This window comes from Misgurnus anguillicaudatus, chromosome 9 (assembly GCF_027580225.2).
Source record: "Misgurnus anguillicaudatus chromosome 9, ASM2758022v2, whole genome shotgun sequence".
NCBI classification, from domain to species: Eukaryota; Metazoa; Chordata; class Actinopteri; order Cypriniformes; family Cobitidae; genus Misgurnus; species Misgurnus anguillicaudatus.
In genome coordinates this window covers 6,592,448-6,608,784 of record NC_073345.2, presented here as the reverse complement: position 1 = coordinate 6,608,784, position 16,337 = coordinate 6,592,448, and the positions used below count along the sequence as shown (strand labels likewise).

General features: G+C 43.9%; 30 non-coding genes across 30 annotated transcripts; all 30 read left to right on the top strand.

Annotated features, from left to right (window-relative positions):
- Positions 1-527: 527 nt before the first annotated feature.
- trnag-ccc (transfer RNA glycine (anticodon CCC)) lies at positions 528-598 on the top strand. The gene has a single exon. It is a non-coding gene; the product is annotated as a tRNA-Gly (tRNA).
- A 981-nt stretch (positions 599-1,579) lies between these two features.
- On the top strand, positions 1,580-1,650 carry trnag-ccc (transfer RNA glycine (anticodon CCC)). Its single transcript has one exon. It is a non-coding gene; the product is annotated as a tRNA-Gly (tRNA).
- A 514-nt stretch (positions 1,651-2,164) lies between these two features.
- On the top strand, positions 2,165-2,235 carry trnag-ccc (transfer RNA glycine (anticodon CCC)). The gene has a single exon. It is a non-coding gene; the product is annotated as a tRNA-Gly (tRNA).
- Positions 2,236-2,458: 223 nt separating this feature from the next.
- Positions 2,459-2,529, top strand: trnag-ccc (transfer RNA glycine (anticodon CCC)). The gene has a single exon. It is a non-coding gene; the product is annotated as a tRNA-Gly (tRNA).
- Positions 2,530-3,040: 511 nt separating this feature from the next.
- trnag-ccc (transfer RNA glycine (anticodon CCC)) lies at positions 3,041-3,111 on the top strand. The gene has a single exon. It is a non-coding gene; the product is annotated as a tRNA-Gly (tRNA).
- A 214-nt stretch (positions 3,112-3,325) lies between these two features.
- Positions 3,326-3,396, top strand: trnag-ccc (transfer RNA glycine (anticodon CCC)). Its single transcript has one exon. It is a non-coding gene; the product is annotated as a tRNA-Gly (tRNA).
- Positions 3,397-3,793: 397 nt separating this feature from the next.
- On the top strand, positions 3,794-3,864 carry trnag-ccc (transfer RNA glycine (anticodon CCC)). Its single transcript has one exon. It is a non-coding gene; the product is annotated as a tRNA-Gly (tRNA).
- Positions 3,865-4,078: 214 nt separating this feature from the next.
- Positions 4,079-4,149, top strand: trnag-ccc (transfer RNA glycine (anticodon CCC)). Its single transcript has one exon. It is a non-coding gene; the product is annotated as a tRNA-Gly (tRNA).
- A 396-nt stretch (positions 4,150-4,545) lies between these two features.
- Positions 4,546-4,616, top strand: trnag-ccc (transfer RNA glycine (anticodon CCC)). The gene has a single exon. It is a non-coding gene; the product is annotated as a tRNA-Gly (tRNA).
- Positions 4,617-4,836: 220 nt separating this feature from the next.
- On the top strand, positions 4,837-4,907 carry trnag-ccc (transfer RNA glycine (anticodon CCC)). Its single transcript has one exon. It is a non-coding gene; the product is annotated as a tRNA-Gly (tRNA).
- A 218-nt stretch (positions 4,908-5,125) lies between these two features.
- On the top strand, positions 5,126-5,196 carry trnag-ccc (transfer RNA glycine (anticodon CCC)). Its single transcript has one exon. It is a non-coding gene; the product is annotated as a tRNA-Gly (tRNA).
- A 510-nt stretch (positions 5,197-5,706) lies between these two features.
- trnag-ccc (transfer RNA glycine (anticodon CCC)) lies at positions 5,707-5,777 on the top strand. Its single transcript has one exon. It is a non-coding gene; the product is annotated as a tRNA-Gly (tRNA).
- A 981-nt stretch (positions 5,778-6,758) lies between these two features.
- On the top strand, positions 6,759-6,829 carry trnag-ccc (transfer RNA glycine (anticodon CCC)). The gene has a single exon. It is a non-coding gene; the product is annotated as a tRNA-Gly (tRNA).
- Positions 6,830-8,103: 1,274 nt separating this feature from the next.
- trnag-ccc (transfer RNA glycine (anticodon CCC)) lies at positions 8,104-8,174 on the top strand. The gene has a single exon. It is a non-coding gene; the product is annotated as a tRNA-Gly (tRNA).
- Positions 8,175-8,392: 218 nt separating this feature from the next.
- Positions 8,393-8,463, top strand: trnag-ccc (transfer RNA glycine (anticodon CCC)). Its single transcript has one exon. It is a non-coding gene; the product is annotated as a tRNA-Gly (tRNA).
- Positions 8,464-8,972: 509 nt separating this feature from the next.
- trnag-ccc (transfer RNA glycine (anticodon CCC)) lies at positions 8,973-9,043 on the top strand. The gene has a single exon. It is a non-coding gene; the product is annotated as a tRNA-Gly (tRNA).
- Positions 9,044-9,557: 514 nt separating this feature from the next.
- trnag-ccc (transfer RNA glycine (anticodon CCC)) lies at positions 9,558-9,628 on the top strand. Its single transcript has one exon. It is a non-coding gene; the product is annotated as a tRNA-Gly (tRNA).
- Positions 9,629-10,025: 397 nt separating this feature from the next.
- On the top strand, positions 10,026-10,096 carry trnag-ccc (transfer RNA glycine (anticodon CCC)). The gene has a single exon. It is a non-coding gene; the product is annotated as a tRNA-Gly (tRNA).
- Positions 10,097-10,317: 221 nt separating this feature from the next.
- On the top strand, positions 10,318-10,388 carry trnag-ccc (transfer RNA glycine (anticodon CCC)). Its single transcript has one exon. It is a non-coding gene; the product is annotated as a tRNA-Gly (tRNA).
- A 218-nt stretch (positions 10,389-10,606) lies between these two features.
- On the top strand, positions 10,607-10,677 carry trnag-ccc (transfer RNA glycine (anticodon CCC)). Its single transcript has one exon. It is a non-coding gene; the product is annotated as a tRNA-Gly (tRNA).
- A 510-nt stretch (positions 10,678-11,187) lies between these two features.
- Positions 11,188-11,258, top strand: trnag-ccc (transfer RNA glycine (anticodon CCC)). The gene has a single exon. It is a non-coding gene; the product is annotated as a tRNA-Gly (tRNA).
- A 981-nt stretch (positions 11,259-12,239) lies between these two features.
- trnag-ccc (transfer RNA glycine (anticodon CCC)) lies at positions 12,240-12,310 on the top strand. The gene has a single exon. It is a non-coding gene; the product is annotated as a tRNA-Gly (tRNA).
- A 982-nt stretch (positions 12,311-13,292) lies between these two features.
- On the top strand, positions 13,293-13,363 carry trnag-ccc (transfer RNA glycine (anticodon CCC)). The gene has a single exon. It is a non-coding gene; the product is annotated as a tRNA-Gly (tRNA).
- Positions 13,364-13,584: 221 nt separating this feature from the next.
- On the top strand, positions 13,585-13,655 carry trnag-ccc (transfer RNA glycine (anticodon CCC)). The gene has a single exon. It is a non-coding gene; the product is annotated as a tRNA-Gly (tRNA).
- A 218-nt stretch (positions 13,656-13,873) lies between these two features.
- trnag-ccc (transfer RNA glycine (anticodon CCC)) lies at positions 13,874-13,944 on the top strand. Its single transcript has one exon. It is a non-coding gene; the product is annotated as a tRNA-Gly (tRNA).
- Positions 13,945-14,453: 509 nt separating this feature from the next.
- On the top strand, positions 14,454-14,524 carry trnag-ccc (transfer RNA glycine (anticodon CCC)). The gene has a single exon. It is a non-coding gene; the product is annotated as a tRNA-Gly (tRNA).
- A 514-nt stretch (positions 14,525-15,038) lies between these two features.
- On the top strand, positions 15,039-15,109 carry trnag-ccc (transfer RNA glycine (anticodon CCC)). The gene has a single exon. It is a non-coding gene; the product is annotated as a tRNA-Gly (tRNA).
- A 397-nt stretch (positions 15,110-15,506) lies between these two features.
- Positions 15,507-15,577, top strand: trnag-ccc (transfer RNA glycine (anticodon CCC)). The gene has a single exon. It is a non-coding gene; the product is annotated as a tRNA-Gly (tRNA).
- A 221-nt stretch (positions 15,578-15,798) lies between these two features.
- Positions 15,799-15,869, top strand: trnag-ccc (transfer RNA glycine (anticodon CCC)). The gene has a single exon. It is a non-coding gene; the product is annotated as a tRNA-Gly (tRNA).
- A 218-nt stretch (positions 15,870-16,087) lies between these two features.
- On the top strand, positions 16,088-16,158 carry trnag-ccc (transfer RNA glycine (anticodon CCC)). The gene has a single exon. It is a non-coding gene; the product is annotated as a tRNA-Gly (tRNA).
- Positions 16,159-16,337: the final 179 nt, after the last annotated feature.

Below are 16,337 nucleotides of genomic sequence, written 5' to 3'. Positions count from 1 at the left end.
CGGGTCCGATTCCCGGCCAATGCAAGTGTGGCTGGTCCATTATTTGTTTCCATAATAAATGCTCCATGAGGCAGTTGTATGGGATACAGTGTGGTCAGCTGCTTTGCTCCGATTTTGATATGTGGGACGTGATTTCATGAAACTAAACATTTCAAAACTTGGTTTGCACTTAATCCATGTACAAAACAAGTATGGTGAGTTAGGCAGCTAGGGCTACTAGATGAGCCCTTAGATGCAAGCATTGGTGGTTCAGTGGTAGAATTCTCGCCTGCCACGCGGGATACCCGGGTCCGATTCCCGGCCAATGCAAGTGTGGCATGTCCATTATGCTTCTGTTGTAAAAATGCTCCATGACGCAGTTGTATGGGATGCAGTGTGGTCAGCTGCTCTGATTTATTCCGTTTTGATATGTGGGATGTGATTTCATGAAACTTAACATTTCAAAACTTGGTTTGTAATTAATCCATGTACAAAACAAGTATGGTGAGTTAGGCAGCTAGGGCTATTAGATGAGTTCTTACAAGCAAGCATTGGTGGTTCAGTGGTAGAATTCTCGCCTCCCACGCGGGAGACCCGGGTCCGATTCCCGGCCAATGCAAGTGTGGCATGTCCGTTATGCTACTATTGTAAAAATGCTCCATGACGCAGTTATATGGGATGCAGTGTGGTCAGCTGCTTTGCTCTGATTTTTTCGTTTTGATATGTGGGACGTGATTTCATGAAACTTAATATTTCAAAACTTGATTTTGACCCGGGTCCAATTCCCGGCCAATGCAAGTGTTGTTTGTCCGTTATGTGTTTCTTGTAAGAATGCTCCACGAGGCAGTTATATGGGATGCAGTGTGGTCAGCTGCTCTGATTTATTCCGTTTTGATATGTGGGACGTGATTTCATGAAACTTAACATTTCAAAACTTGGTTTGCACTTAATCCATGTACAAAACAAGTATGGTGAGTTAGGCAGCTAGGGCTACTAGATGAGCCCTTAGAAGCAAGCATTGGTGGTTCAGTGGTAGAATTCTCGCCTGCCACGCGGGAGACCCGGGTCCGATTCCCGGCCAATGCAAGTGTGGCTTGTCCGTTATGCTACTATTGTAAAAATGCTCCATGACACAGTTATATGGGATGCAGTGTGGTCATCTGCTTTGCTCTGATTTTTTTGTTTTGATATGTGGGACGTGATTTCATGAAACTTAACATTTCAAAACTTGGTTTGTACTTAATCCATCTACAAAACAGGTATGGTGAGTTAGGCAGCTAGGGCTATTAGATGAGCACTTAGATGCAAGCATTGGTGGTTCAGTGGTAGAATTCTCGCCTGCCACGCGGGAGACCCGGGTCCGATTCCCGGCCAATGCAAGTGTGGCTGGTCCATTATGTGTTTCCATAATAAATGCTCCATGAGGCAGTAGTATGGCATACAGTGTGGTCAGCTGCTTTGCTCTTATTTTTTCATTTGATATGTGGGACGTGATTTCATGAAACTTAACATTTCAAAACTTGGTTTGCACTTAATCCATGTTCAAAACAAGTATGGTGAGTTAGGCAGCTAGGGCTATTAGATGAGCACTTAGTTGCAAGCATTGGTGGTTCAGTGGTAGAATTCTCGCCTCCCACGCGGGAGACCCGGGTCCGATTCCTGGCCAATGCAAGTGTGGCATGTCCATTATGCTACTGTTGTAAAAATGCTCCATGACGCAGTTATATGGGATGCAGTGTGGTCATCTGCTTTGCTCTGATTTTTTCCATTTTGATATGTGGGACGTGATTTCATGAAACTTAACATTTCAAAACTTGGTTTGTACTTAATCCATCTACAAAACAAGTATGGTGAGTTAGGCAGCTAGCGCTATTAGATGAGCAGTTAGATGCAAGCATTGGTGGTTCAGTTGTAGAGTTCTCGCCTGCCACGCGGGAGACCTGGGTCCGATTCCCGGCCAATGCAAGTGTGGCTGGTCCATTATGTGTTTCCATAATAAATGCTCCATGAGGCAGTAGTATGGCATACAGTGTGGTCAGATGCTTTGCTCTTATTTTTCATTTGATATGTGGGACGTGATTTCATGAAACTTAACATTTCAAAACTTGGTTTGCACTTAATCCATGTTCAAAACAAGTATGGTGAGTTAGGCAGCTAGGGCTATTAGATGAGCACTTAGATGCAAGCATTGGTGGTTCAGTGGTAGAATTCTCGCCTCCCACGCGGGAGACCCAGGTCCGATTCCCGGCCAATGCAAGTGTGGCATGTCCATTATGCTACTGTTGTAAAAATGCTCCATGACGCAGTTATATGGGATGCAGTGTGGTCATCTGCTTTGCTCTGATTTTTTCCGTTTTGATATGTGGGACGTGATTTCATGAAACTTAACATTTCAAAACTTGGTTTGCACTTAATCCATGTACAAAACAAGTATGGTGAGTTAGGCAGCTAGGGCTACTAGATGAGCCCTTAGATGCAAGCATTGGTGGTTCAGTGTTAGAATTCTCGCCTCCCATGCGGGAGACCCGGGTCCGATTCCCGGCCAATGCAAGTGTGGCATGTCCATTATGCTTCTGTTGTAAAAATGCTCCATGACGCAGTTGTATGGGATGCAGTGTGGTCAGCTGCTCTGATTTATTCCGTTTTGATATGTGGGACGTGATTTCATGAAACTTAACATTTCAAAACTTGGTTTGTAATTAATCCATGTACAAAACAAGCATGGTGAGTTAGGAAGCTAGGGCTATTAGATGAGCACTTAGATTCAAGCATTGGTGGTTCAGTGGCAGAATTCTCGCCTGCCACGCGGGAGACCCGGGTCCGATTCCCGGCCAATGCAAGTGTGGCTGGTCCATTATGCGTTTCCATAATAAATGCTCCATGAGGCAGTTGTATGGGATAAAGTGTGGTCAGCTGCTTTGCTCTGCTTTTTTCATTTGATATGTGGGACGTGATTTCATGAAACTTAACATTTCAAAACTTGATTTGTCCTTAATCCATGTGCAAAACAAGTATGGTGAGTTAGGCAGCTAGGGGCTACTAGATGAGCCCTTAGATGCAAGCATTGGTGGTTCAGTGGTAGAATTCTCGCCTCCCATGCGGGAGACCCGGGTCCAATTCCCGGCCAATGTAGGTGTTGTTTCTCCGTTATGTGTTTCTTGTAAGAATGCTCCACGAGGCAGTTGTATGGGATGCAGTGTGGTCAGCTGCTTTGCTCTGATTTTGATATGTGGGACGTGATTTCATGCAACTTAACATTTCAAAACTTGGTTTGCACTTAATCCATGTTCAAAACAAGTATGGTGAGTTAGGCAGCTAGGGCTATTAGATGAGTTCTTACAAGCAAGCATTGGTGGTTCAGTGGTAGAATTCTCGCCTCCCACGCGGGAGACCCGGGTCCGATTACCGGCCAATGCAAGTGTGGCATGTCCATTATGCTACTATTGTAAAAATGCTCCATGACGCAGTTATATGGGATGCAGTGTGGTCAGCTGCTTTGCTCTGATTTTTTCGTTTTGATATGTGGGACGTGATTTCATGAAACTTAATATTTCAAAACTTGATTTTGACCCGGGTCCAATTCCCGGCCAATGCAAGTGTTGTTTGTCCGTTATGTGTTTCTTGTAAGAATGCTCCACGAGGCAGTTATATGGGATAAAGTGTGGTCAGCTGCTCTGATTTATTCCGTTTTGATATGTGGGACGTGATTTCATGAAACTTAACATTTCAAAACTTGATTTGTCCTTAATCCATGTGCAAAACAAGTATGGTGAGTTAGGCAGCTAGGGGCTACTAGATGAGCCCTTAGATGCAAGCATTGGTGGTTCAGTGGTAGAATTCTCGCCTCCCATGCGGGAGACCCGGGTCCGATTCCCGGCCAATGTAGGTGTTGTTTCTCCGTTATGTGTTTCTTGTAAGAATGCTCCACGAGGCAGTTGTATGGGATGCAGTGTGGTCAGCTGCTTTGCTCTGATTTTGATATGTGGGACGTGATTTCATGCAACTTAACATTTCAAAACTTGGTTTGCACTTAATCCATGTTCAAAACAAGTATGGTGAGTTAGGCAGCTAGGGCTATTAGATGAGTTCTTACAAGCAAGCATTGGTGGTTCAGTGGTAGAATTCTCGCCTCCCACGCGGGAGACCCGGGTCCGATTACCGGCCAATGCAAGTGTGGCATGTCCATTATGCTACTATTGTAAAAATGCTCCATGACGCAGTTATATGGGATGCAGTGTGGTCAGCTGCTTTGCTCTGATTTTTTCGTTTTGATATGTGGGACGTGATTTCATGAAACTTAATATTTCAAAACTTGATTTTGACCCGGGTCCAATTCCCGGCCAATGCAAGTGTTGTTTGTCCGTTATGTGTTTCTTGTAAGAATGCTCCACGAGGCAGTTATATGGGATGCAGTGTGGTCAGCTGCTCTGATTTATTCCGTTTTGATATGTGGGACGTGATTTCATGAAACTTAACATTTCAAAACTTGGTTTGCACTTAATCCATGTACAAAACAAGTATGGTGAGTTAGGAAGCTAGGGCTACTAGATGAGCCCTTAGAAGCAAGCATTGGTGGTTCAGTGGTAGAATTCTCGCCTCCCACGCGGGAGACCCGGGTCCGATTCCCGGCCAATGCAAGTGTGGCATGTCCATTATGCTTCTGTTGTAAAAATGCTCAATGACGCAGTTATATGGGATGCAGTGTGGTCATCTGCTTTGCTCTGTTTTTCGTTTTGATATGTGGGACGTAATTTCATGAAACTTAACATTTCAAAACTTGATTTGTCCTTAATCCATGTACAATGCATGTATGGAAAGTTAGGCAGCTAACGCTTTTAGATGAATTCTTAAAAGCAAGCATTGGTGGTTCAGTGGTAGAATTCTCGCCTCCCATGCGGGAGACCCGGGTCCAATTCCCGGCCAATGTAGGTGTTGTTTCTCCGTTATGTGTTTCTTGTAAGAATGCTCCACGAGGCAGTTGTATGGGATGCAGTGTGGTCAGCTGCTCTAATTTATTCCGTTTTGATATGTGGGATGTGATTTCATGAAACTTAACATTTCAAAACTTGGTTTGCACTTAATCCATGTACAAAACAAGTATGGTGAGTTAGGAAGCTAGGGCTACTAGATGAGCCCCTAGAAGCAAGCATTGGTGGTTCAGTGGTAGAATTCTCGCCTCCCACGCGGGAGACCCGGCTCCGATTCCCGGCCAATGCAAGTGTGTCTGGTCCATTATGCTTCTGTTGTAAAAATGCTCAATGACGCAGTTATATGGGATGCAGTGTGGTCATCTGCTTTGCTCTGTTTTTTCGTTTTGATATGTGGGACGTAATTTCATGAAACTTAACATTTCAAAACTTGATTTGTCCTTAATCCATGTACAATGCATGTATGGAAAGTTAGGCAGCTAATGCTTTTAGATGAATTCTTAAAAGCAAGCATTGATGGTTCAGTGGTAGAATTCTCGCCTCCCACGCTGGAGACCCGGGTCCAATTCCCGGCCAATCCAAGTGTTATTTGTCCGTTATGTGTTTCTTGTAAGAATGCTCCACGAGGCAGTTATATGGGATGCAGTGTGGTCAGCTGCTCTGATTTATTCCGTTTTGATATGTGGGACGTGATTTCATGAAACTTAACATTTCAAAACTTGGTTTGTAATTAATCCATGTACAAAACAAGTATGGTGAGTTAGGCAGCTAGGGCTATTAGATGAGTTCTTACAAGCAAGCATTGGTGGTTCAGTGGTAGAATTCTCGCCTCCCACGCGGGAGACCCGGGTCCGATTCCCGGCCAATGCAAGTGTGGCATGTCCGTTATGCTACTATTGTAAAAATGCTCCATGACGCAGTTATATGGGATGCAGTGTGGTCAGCTGCTTTGCTCTGATTTTTTCGTTTTGATATGTGGGACGTGATTTCATGAAACTTAATATTTCAAAACTTGATTTTGACCCGGGTCCAATTCCCGGCCAATGCAAGTGTTGTTTGTCCGTTATGTGTTTCTTGTAAGAATGCTCCACGAGGCAGTTATATGGGATGCAGTGTGGTCAGCTGCTCTGATTTATTCCGTTTTGATATGTGGGACGTGATTTCATGAAACTTAACATTTCAAAACTTGGTTTGCACTTAATCCATGTACAAAACAAGTATGGTGAGTTAGGCAGCTAGGGCTACTAGATGAGCCCTTAGAAGCAAGCATTGGTGGTTCAGTGGTAGAATTCTCGCCTGCCACGCGGGAGACCCGGGTCCGATTCCCGGCCAATGCAAGTGTGGCTTGTCCGTTATGCTACTATTGTAAAAATGCTCCATGACACAGTTATATGGGATGCAGTGTGGTCATCTGCTTTGCTCTGATTTTTTTGTTTTGATATGTGGGACGTGATTTCATGAAACTTAACATTTCAAAACTTGGTTTGTACTTAATCCATCTACAAAACAGGTATGGTGAGTTAGACAGCTAGGGCTATTAGATGAGCACTTAGATGCAAGCATTGGTGGTTCAGTGGTAGAATTCTCGCCTGCCACGCGGGAGACCCGGGTCCGATTCCCGGCCAATGCAAGTGTGGCTGGTCCATTATGTGTTTCCATAATAAATGCTCCATGAGGCAGTAGTATGGCATACAGTGTGGTCAGCTGCTTTGCTCTTATTTTTTCATTTGATATGTGGGACGTGATTTCATGAAACTTAACATTTCAAAACTTGGTTTGCACTTAATCCATGTTCAAAACAAGTATGGTGAGTTAGGCAGCTAGGGCTATTAGATGAGCACTTAGATGCAAGCATTGGTGGTTCAGTGGTAGAATTCTCGCCTCCCACGCGGGAGACCCAGGTCCGATTCCCGGCCAATGCAAGTGTGCATGACCATTATGCTACTGTTGTAAAAATGCTCCATGACGCAGTTATATGGGATGCAGTGTGGTCATCTGCTTTGCTCTGATTTTTTCCATTTTGATATGTGGGACGTGATTTCATGAAACTTAACATTTCAAAACTTGGATTGTACTTAATCCATCTACAAAACAAGTATGGTGAGTTAGGCAGCTAGCGCTATTAGATGAGCAGTTAGATGCAAGCATTGGTGGTTCAGTGGTAGAATTCTCGCCTGCCACGCGGGAGACCCGGGTCCGATACCCGGCCAATGCAAGTGTGGCTGGTCCATTATGTGTTTCCATAATAAATGCTCCATGAGGCAGTAGTATGGCATACAGTGTGGTCAGCTGCTTTGCTCTTATTTTTTCATTTGATATGTGGGACGTGATTTCATGAAACTTAACATTTCAAAACTTGGTTTGCACTTAATCCATGTTCAAAACAAGTATGGTGAGTTAGGCAGCTAGGGCTATTAGATGAGCACTTAGATGCAAGCATTGGTGGTTCAGTGGTAGAATTCTCGCCTCCCACGCGGGAGACCCAGTTCCGATTCCCGGCCAATGCAAGTGTGGCATGTCCATTATGCTACTGTTGTAAAAATGCTCCATGACGCAGTTATATGGGATGCAGTGTGGTCATCTGCTTTGCTCTGATTTTTTCCGTTTTGATATGTGGGACGTGATTTCATGAAACTTAACATTTCAAAACTTGATTTTGACCCGGGTCCAATTCCCGGCCAATGCAAGTTTTGTTTGTCCGTTATGTGTTTCTTGTAAGAATGCTCCACGAGGCAGTTATATGGGATGCAGTGTGGTCAGCTGCTCTGATTTATTCCGTTTTGATATGTGGGACGTGATTTCATGAAACTTAACATTTCAAAACTTGGTTTGCACTTAATCCATGTACAAAACAAGTATGGTGAGTTAGGAAGCTAGGGCTACTAGATGAGCCCTTAGAAGCAAGCATTGTTGGTTCAGTGGTAGAATTCTCGCCTCCCACGCGGGAGACCCAGGTCCGATTCCCGGCCAATGCAAGTGTGGCATGTCCATTATGCTTCTGTTGTAAAAATGCTCAATGACGCAGTTATATGGGATGCAGTGTGGTCATCTGCTTTGCTCTGTTTTTTCGTTTTGATATGTGGGACGTAATTTCATGAAACTTAACATTTCAAAACTTGATTTGTCCTTAATCCATGTACAATGCATGTATGGAAAGTTAGGCAGCTAACGCTTTTAGATGAATTCTTAAAAGCAAGCATTGGTGGTTCAGTGGTAGAATTCTCGCCTCCCATGCGGGAGACCCGGGTCCAATTCCCGGCCAATGTAGGTGTTGTTTCTCCGTTATGTGTTTCTTGTAAGAATGCTCCACGAGGCAGTTGTATGGGATGCAGTGTGGTCAGCTGCTCTGATTTATTCCGTTTTGATATGTGGGATGTGATTTCATGAAACTTAACATTTCAAAACTTGGTTTGCACTTAATCCATGTACAAAACAAGTATGGTGAGTTAGGAAGCTAGGGCTACTAGATGAGCCCCTAGAAGCAAGCATTGGTGGTTCAGTGGTAGAATTCTCGCCTCCCACGCGGGAGACCCGGCTCCGATTCCCGGCCAATGCAAGTGTGTCTGGTCCATTATGCTTCTGTTGTAAAAATGCTCAATGACGCAGTTATATGGGATGCAGTGTGGTCATCTGCTTTGCTCTGTTTTTTCGTTTTGATATGTGGGACGTAATTTCATGAAACTTAACATTTCAAAACTTGATTTGTCCTTAATCCATCTACAATGCATGTATGGAAAGTTAGGCAGCTAACGCTTTTAGATGAATTCTTAAAAGCAAGCATTGATGGTTCAGTGGTAGAATTCTCGCCTCCCACGCTGGAGACCCGGGTCCAATTCCCGGCCAATCCAAGTGTTATTTGTCCGTTATGTGTTTGTTGTAAGAATGCTCCACGAGGCAGTTATATGGGATGCAGTGTGGTCAGCTGCTCTGATTATTCCGTTTTGATATGTGGGACGTGATTTCATGAAACTTAACATTTCAAAACTTGGTTTGTAATTAATCCATGTACAAAACAAGTATGGTGAGTTAGGCAGCTAGGGCTATTAGATGAGTTCTTACAAGCAAGCATTGGTGGTTCAGTGGTAGAATTCTCGCCTCCCACGCGGGAGACCCGGGTCCGATTCCCGGCCAATGCAAGTGTGGCATGTCCGTTATGCTACTATTGTAAAAATGCTCCATGACGCAGTTATATGGGATGCAGTGTGGTCAGCTGCTTTGCTCTGATTTTTTTGTTTTGATATGTGGGACGTGATTTCATGAAACTTAACATTTCAAAACTTGGTTTGTACTTAATCCATCTACAAAACAGGTATGGTGAGTTAGGCAGCTAGGGCTATTAGATGAGCACTTAGATGCAAGCATTGGTGGTTCAGTGGTAGAATTCTCGCCTGCCACGCGGGAGACCCGGGTCCGATTCCCGGCCAATGCAAGTGTGGCTGGTCCATTATGTGTTTCCATAATAAATGCTCCATGAGGCAGTAGTATGGCATACAGTGTGGTCAGCTGCTTTGCTCTTATTTTTTCATTTGATATGTGGGACGTGATTTCATGAAACTTAACATTTCAAAACTTGGTTTGCACTTAATCCATGTTCAAAACAAGTATGGTGAGTTAGGCAGCTAGGGCTATTAGATGAGCACTTAGATGCAAGCATTGGTGGTTCAGTGGTAGAATTCTCGCCTCCCACGCGGGAGACCCAGGTCCGATTCCCGGCCAATGCAAGTGTGGCATGTCCATTATGCTACTGTTGTAAAAATGCTCCATGACGCAGTTATATGGGATGCAGTGTGGTCATCTGCTTTGCTCTGATTTTTTCCGTTTTGATATGTGGGACGTGATTTCATGAAACTTAACATTTCAAAACTTGATTTTGACCCGGGTCCAATTCCCGGCCAATGCAAGTGTTGTTTGTCCGTTATGTGTTTCTTGTAAGAATGCTCCACGAGGCAGTTATATGGGATGCAGTGTGGTCAGCTGCTCTGATTTATTCCGTTTTGATATGTGGGACGTGATTTCATGAAACTTAACATTTCAAAACTTGGTTTGCACTTAATCCATGTACAAAACAAGTATGGTGAGTTAGGAAGCTAGGGCTACTAGATGAGCCCTTAGAAGCAAGCATTGGTGGTTCAGTGGTAGAATTCTCGCCTCCCACGCGGGAGACCCGGGTCCGATTCCCGGCCAATGCAAGTGTGGCATGTCCATTATGCTTCTGTTGTAAAAATGCTCAATGACGCAGTTATATGGGATGCAGTGTGGTCATCTGCTTTGCTCTGTTTTTTCGTTTTGATATGTGGGACGTAATTTCATGAAACTTAACATTTCAAAACTTGATTTGTCCTTAATCCATGTACAATGCATGTATGGAAAGTTAGGCAGCTAACGCTTTTAGATGAATTCTTAAAAGCAAGCATTGGTGGTTCAGTGGTAGAATTCTCGCCTCCCATGCGGGAGACCCGGGTCCAATTCCCGGCCAATGTAGGTGTTGTTTCTCCGTTATGTGTTTCTTGTAAGAATGCTCCACGAGGCAGTTGTATGGGATGCAGTGTGGTCAGCTGCTCTGATTTATTCCGTTTTGATATGTGGGATGTGATTTCATGAAACTTAACATTTCAAAACTTGGTTTGCACTTAATCCATGTACAAAACAAGTATGGTGAGTTAGGAAGCTAGGGCTACTAGATGAGCCCCTAGAAGCAAGCATTGGTGGTTCAGTGGTAGAATTCTCGCCTCCCACGCGGGAGACCCGGCTCCGATTCCCGGCCAATGCAAGTGTGTCTGGTCCATTATGCTTCTGTTGTAAAAATGCTCAATGACGCAGTTATATGGGATGCAGTGTGGTCATCTGCTTTGCTCTGTTTTTTCGTTTTGATATGTGGGACGTAATTTCATGAAACTTAACATTTCAAAACTTGATTTGTCCTTAATCCATGTACAATGCATGTATGGAAAGTTAGGCAGCTAACGCTTTTAGATGAATTCTTAAAAGCAAGCATTGATGGTTCAGTGGTAGAATTCTCGCCTCCCACGCTGGAGACCCGGGTCCAATTCCCGGCCAATCCAAGTGTTATTTGTCCGTTATGTGTTTCTTGTAAGAATGCTCCACGAGGCAGTTATATGGGATGCAGTGTGGTCAGCTGCTCTGATTTATTCCGTTTTGATATGTGGGACGTGATTTCATGAAACTTAACATTTCAAAACTTGGTTTGTAATTAATCCATGTACAAAACAAGTATGGTGAGTTAGGCAGCTAGGGCTATTAGATGAGTTCTTACAAGCAAGCATTGGTGGTTCAGTGGTAGAATTCTCGCCTCCCACGCGGGAGACCCGGGTCCGATTCCCGGCCAATGCAAGTGTGGCATGTCCGTTATGCTACTATTGTAAAAATGCTCCATGACGCAGTTATATGGGATGCAGTGTGGTCAGCTGCTTTGCTCTGATTTTTTCGTTTTGATATGTGGGACGTGATTTCATGAAACTTAATATTTCAAAACTTGATTTTGACCCGGGTCCAATTCCCGGCCAATGCAAGTGTTGTTTGTCCGTTATGTGTTTCTTGTAAGAATGCTCCACGAGGCAGTTATATGGGATGCAGTGTGGTCAGCTGCTCTGATTTATTCCGTTTTGATATGTGGGACGTGATTTCATGAAACTTAACATTTCAAAACTTGGTTTGCACTTAATCCATGTACAAAACAAGTATGGTGAGTTAGGCAGCTAGGGCTACTAGATGAGCCCTTAGAAGCAAGCATTGGTGGTTCAGTGGTAGAATTCTCGCCTGCCACGCGGGAGACCCGGGTCCGATTCCCGGCCAATGCAAGTGTGGCTTGTCCGTTATGCTACTATTGTAAAAATGCTCCATGACACAGTTATATGGGATGCAGTGTGGTCATCTGCTTTGCTCTGATTTTTTTGTTTTGATATGTGGGACGTGATTTCATGAAACTTAACATTTCAAAACTTGGTTTGTACTTAATCCATCTACAAAACAGGTATGGTGAGTTAGGCAGCTAGGGCTATTAGATGAGCACTTAGATGCAAGCATTGGTGGTTCAGTGGTAGAATTCTCGCCTGCCACGCGGGAGACCCGGGTCCGATTCCCGGCCAATGCAAGTGTGGCTGGTCCATTATGTGTTTCCATAATAAATGCTCCATGAGGCAGTAGTATGGCATACAGTGTGGTCAGCTGCTTTGCTCTTATTTTTTCATTTGATATGTGGGACGTGATTTCATGAAACTTAACATTTCAAAACTTGGTTTGCACTTAATCCATGTTCAAAACAAGTATGGTGAGTTAGGCAGCTAGGGCTATTAGATGAGCACTTAGATGCAAGCATTGGTGGTTCAGTGGTAGAATTCTCGCCTCCCACGCGGGAGACCCAGGTCCGATTCCCGGCCAATGCAAGTGTGCATGACCATTATGCTACTGTTGTAAAAATGCTCCATGACGCAGTTATATGGGATGCAGTGTGGTCATCTGCTTTGCTCTGATTTTTTCCATTTTGATATGTGGGACGTGATTTCATGAAACTTAACATTTCAAAACTTGGATTGTACTTAATCCATCTACAAAACAAGTATGGTGAGTTAGGCAGCTAGCGCTATTAGATGAGCAGTTAGATGCAAGCATTGGTGGTTCAGTGGTAGAATTCTCGCCTGCCACGCGGGAGACCCGGGTCCGATACCCGGCCAATGCAAGTGTGGCTGGTCCATTATGTGTTTCCATAATAAATGCTCCATGAGGCAGTAGTATGGCATACAGTGTGGTCAGCTGCTTTGCTCTTATTTTTTCATTTGATATGTGGGACGTGATTTCATGAAACTTAACATTTCAAAACTTGGTTTGCACTTAATCCATGTTCAAAACAAGTATGGTGAGTTAGGCAGCTAGGGCTATTAGATGAGCACTTAGATGCAAGCATTGGTGGTTCAGTGGTAGAATTCTCGCCTCCCACGCGGGAGACCCAGTTCCGATTCCCGGCCAATGCAAGTGTGGCATGTCCATTATGCTACTGTTGTAAAAATGCTCCATGACGCAGTTATATGGGATGCAGTGTGGTCATCTGCTTTGCTCTGATTTTTTCCGTTTTGATATGTGGGACGTGATTTCATGAAACTTAACATTTCAAAACTTGATTTTGACCCGGGTCCAATTCCCGGCCAATGCAAGTTTTGTTTGTCCGTTATGTGTTTCTTGTAAGAATGCTCCACGAGGCAGTTATATGGGATGCAGTGTGGTCAGCTGCTCTGATTTATTCCGTTTTGATATGTGGGACGTGATTTCATGAAACTTAACATTTCAAAACTTGGTTTGCACTTAATCCATGTACAAAACAAGTATGGTGAGTTAGGAAGCTAGGGCTACTAGATGAGCCCTTAGAAGCAAGCATTGGTGGTTCAGTGGTAGAATTCTCGCCTCCCACGCGGGAGACCCAGGTCCGATTCCCGGCCAATGCAAGTGTGGCATGTCCATTATGCTTCTGTTGTAAAAATGCTCAATGACGCAGTTATATGGGATGCAGTGTGGTCATCTGCTTTGCTCTGTTTTTTCGTTTTGATATGTGGGACGTAATTTCATGAAACTTAACATTTCAAAACTTGATTTGTCCTTAATCCATGTACAATGCATGTATGGAAAGTTAGGCAGCTAACGCTTTTAGATGAATTCTTAAAAGCAAGCATTGGTGGTTCAGTGGTAGAATTCTCGCCTCCCATGCGGGAGACCCGGGTCCAATTCCCGGCCAATGTAGGTGTTGTTTCTCCGTTATGTGTTTCTTGTAAGAATGCTCCACGAGGCAGTTGTATGGGATGCAGTGTGGTCAGCTGCTCTGATTTATTCCGTTTTGATATGTGGGATGTGATTTCATGAAACTTAACATTTCAAAACTTGGTTTGCACTTAATCCATGTACAAAACAAGTATGGTGAGTTAGGAAGCTAGGGCTACTAGATGAGCCCCTAGAAGCAAGCATTGGTGGTTCAGTGGTAGAATTCTCGCCTCCCACGCGGGAGACCCGGCTCCGATTCCCGGCCAATGCAAGTGTGTCTGGTCCATTATGCTTCTGTTGTAAAAATGCTCAATGACGCAGTTATATGGGATGCAGTGTGGTCATCTGCTTTGCTCTGTTTTTTCGTTTTGATATGTGGGACGTAATTTCATGAAACTTAACATTTCAAAACTTGATTTGTCCTTAATCCATCTACAATGCATGTATGGAAAGTTAGGCAGCTAACGCTTTTAGATGAATTCTTAAAAGCAAGCATTGATGGTTCAGTGGTAGAATTCTCGCCTCCCACGCTGGAGACCCGGGTCCAATTCCCGGCCAATCCAAGTGTTATTTGTCCGTTATGTGTTTGTTGTAAGAATGCTCCACGAGGCAGTTATATGGGATGCAGTGTGGTCAGCTGCTCTGATTATTCCGTTTTGATATGTGGGACGTGATTTCATGAAACTTAACATTTCAAAACTTGGTTTGTAATTAATCCATGTACAAAACAAGTATGGTGAGTTAGGCAGCTAGGGCTATTAGATGAGTTCTTACAAGCAAGCATTGGTGGTTCAGTGGTAGAATTCTCGCCTCCCACGCGGGAGACCCGGGTCCGATTCCCGGCCAATGCAAGTGTGGCATGTCCGTTATGCTACTATTGTAAAAATGCTCCATGACGCAGTTATATGGGATGCAGTGTGGTCAGCTGCTTTGCTCTGATTTTTTTGTTTTGATATGTGGGACGTGATTTCATGAAACTTAACATTTCAAAACTTGGTTTGTACTTAATCCATCTACAAAACAGGTATGGTGAGTTAGGCAGCTAGGGCTATTAGATGAGCACTTAGATGCAAGCATTGGTGGTTCAGTGGTAGAATTCTCGCCTGCCACGCGGGAGACCCGGGTCCGATTCCCGGCCAATGCAAGTGTGGCTGGTCCATTATGTGTTTCCATAATAAATGCTCCATGAGGCAGTAGTATGGCATACAGTGTGGTCAGCTGCTTTGCTCTTATTTTTTCATTTGATATGTGGGACGTGATTTCATGAAACTTAACATTTCAAAACTTGGTTTGCACTTAATCCATGTTCAAAACAAGTATGGTGAGTTAGGCAGCTAGGGCTATTAGATGAGCACTTAGATGCAAGCATTGGTGGTTCAGTGGTAGAATTCTCGCCTCCCACGCGGGAGACCCAGGTCCGATTCCCGGCCAATGCAAGTGTGGCATGTCCATTATGCTACTGTTGTAAAAATGCTCCATGACGCAGTTATATGGGATGCAGTGTGGTCATCTGCTTTGCTCTGATTTTTTCCGTTTTGATATGTGGGACGTGATTTCATGAAACTTAACATTTCAAAACTTGATTTTGACCCGGGTCCAATTCCCGGCCAATGCAAGTGTTGTTTGTCCGTTATGTGTTTCTTGTAAGAATGCTCCACGAGGCAGTTATATGGGATGCAGTGTGGTCAGCTGCTCTGATTTATTCCGTTTTGATATGTGGGACGTGATTTCATGAAACTTAACATTTCAAAACTTGGTTTGCACTTAATCCATGTACAAAACAAGTATGGTGAGTTAGGAAGCTAGGGCTACTAGATGAGCCCTTAGAAGCAAGCATTGGTGGTTCAGTGGTAGAATTCTCGCCTCCCACGCGGGAGACCCGGGTCCGATTCCCGGCCAATGCAAGTGTGGCATGTCCATTATGCTTCTGTTGTAAAAATGCTCAATGACGCAGTTATATGGGATGCAGTGTGGTCATCTGCTTTGCTCTGTTTTTTCGTTTTGATATGTGGGACGTAATTTCATGAAACTTAACATTTCAAAACTTGATTTGTCCTTAATCCATGTACAATGCATGTATGGAAAGTTAGGCAGCTAACGCTTTTAGATGAATTCTTAAAAGCAAGCATTGGTGGTTCAGTGGTAGAATTCTCGCCTCCCATGCGGGAGACCCGGGTCCAATTCCCGGCCAATGTAGGTGTTGTTTCTCCGTTATGTGTTTCTTGTAAGAATGCTCCACGAGGCAGTTGTATGGGATGCAGTGTGGTCAGCTGCTCTGATTTATTCCGTTTTGATATGTGGGATGTGATTTCATGAAACTTAACATTTCAAAACTTGGTTTGCACTTAATCCATGTACAAAACAAGTATGGTGAGTTAGGAAGCTAGGGCTACTAGATGAGCCCCTAGAAGCAAGCATTGGTGGTTCAGTGGTAGAATTCTCGCCTCCCACGCGGGAGACCCGGCTCCGATTCCCGGCCAATGCAAGTGTGTCTGGTCCATTATGCTTCTGTTGTAAAAATGCTCAATGACGCAGTTATATGGGATGCAGTGTGGTCATCTGCTTTGCTCTGTTTTTTCGTTTTGATATGTGGGACGTAATTTCATGAAACTTAACATTTCAAAACTTGATTTGTCCTTAATCCATGTACAATGCATGTATGGA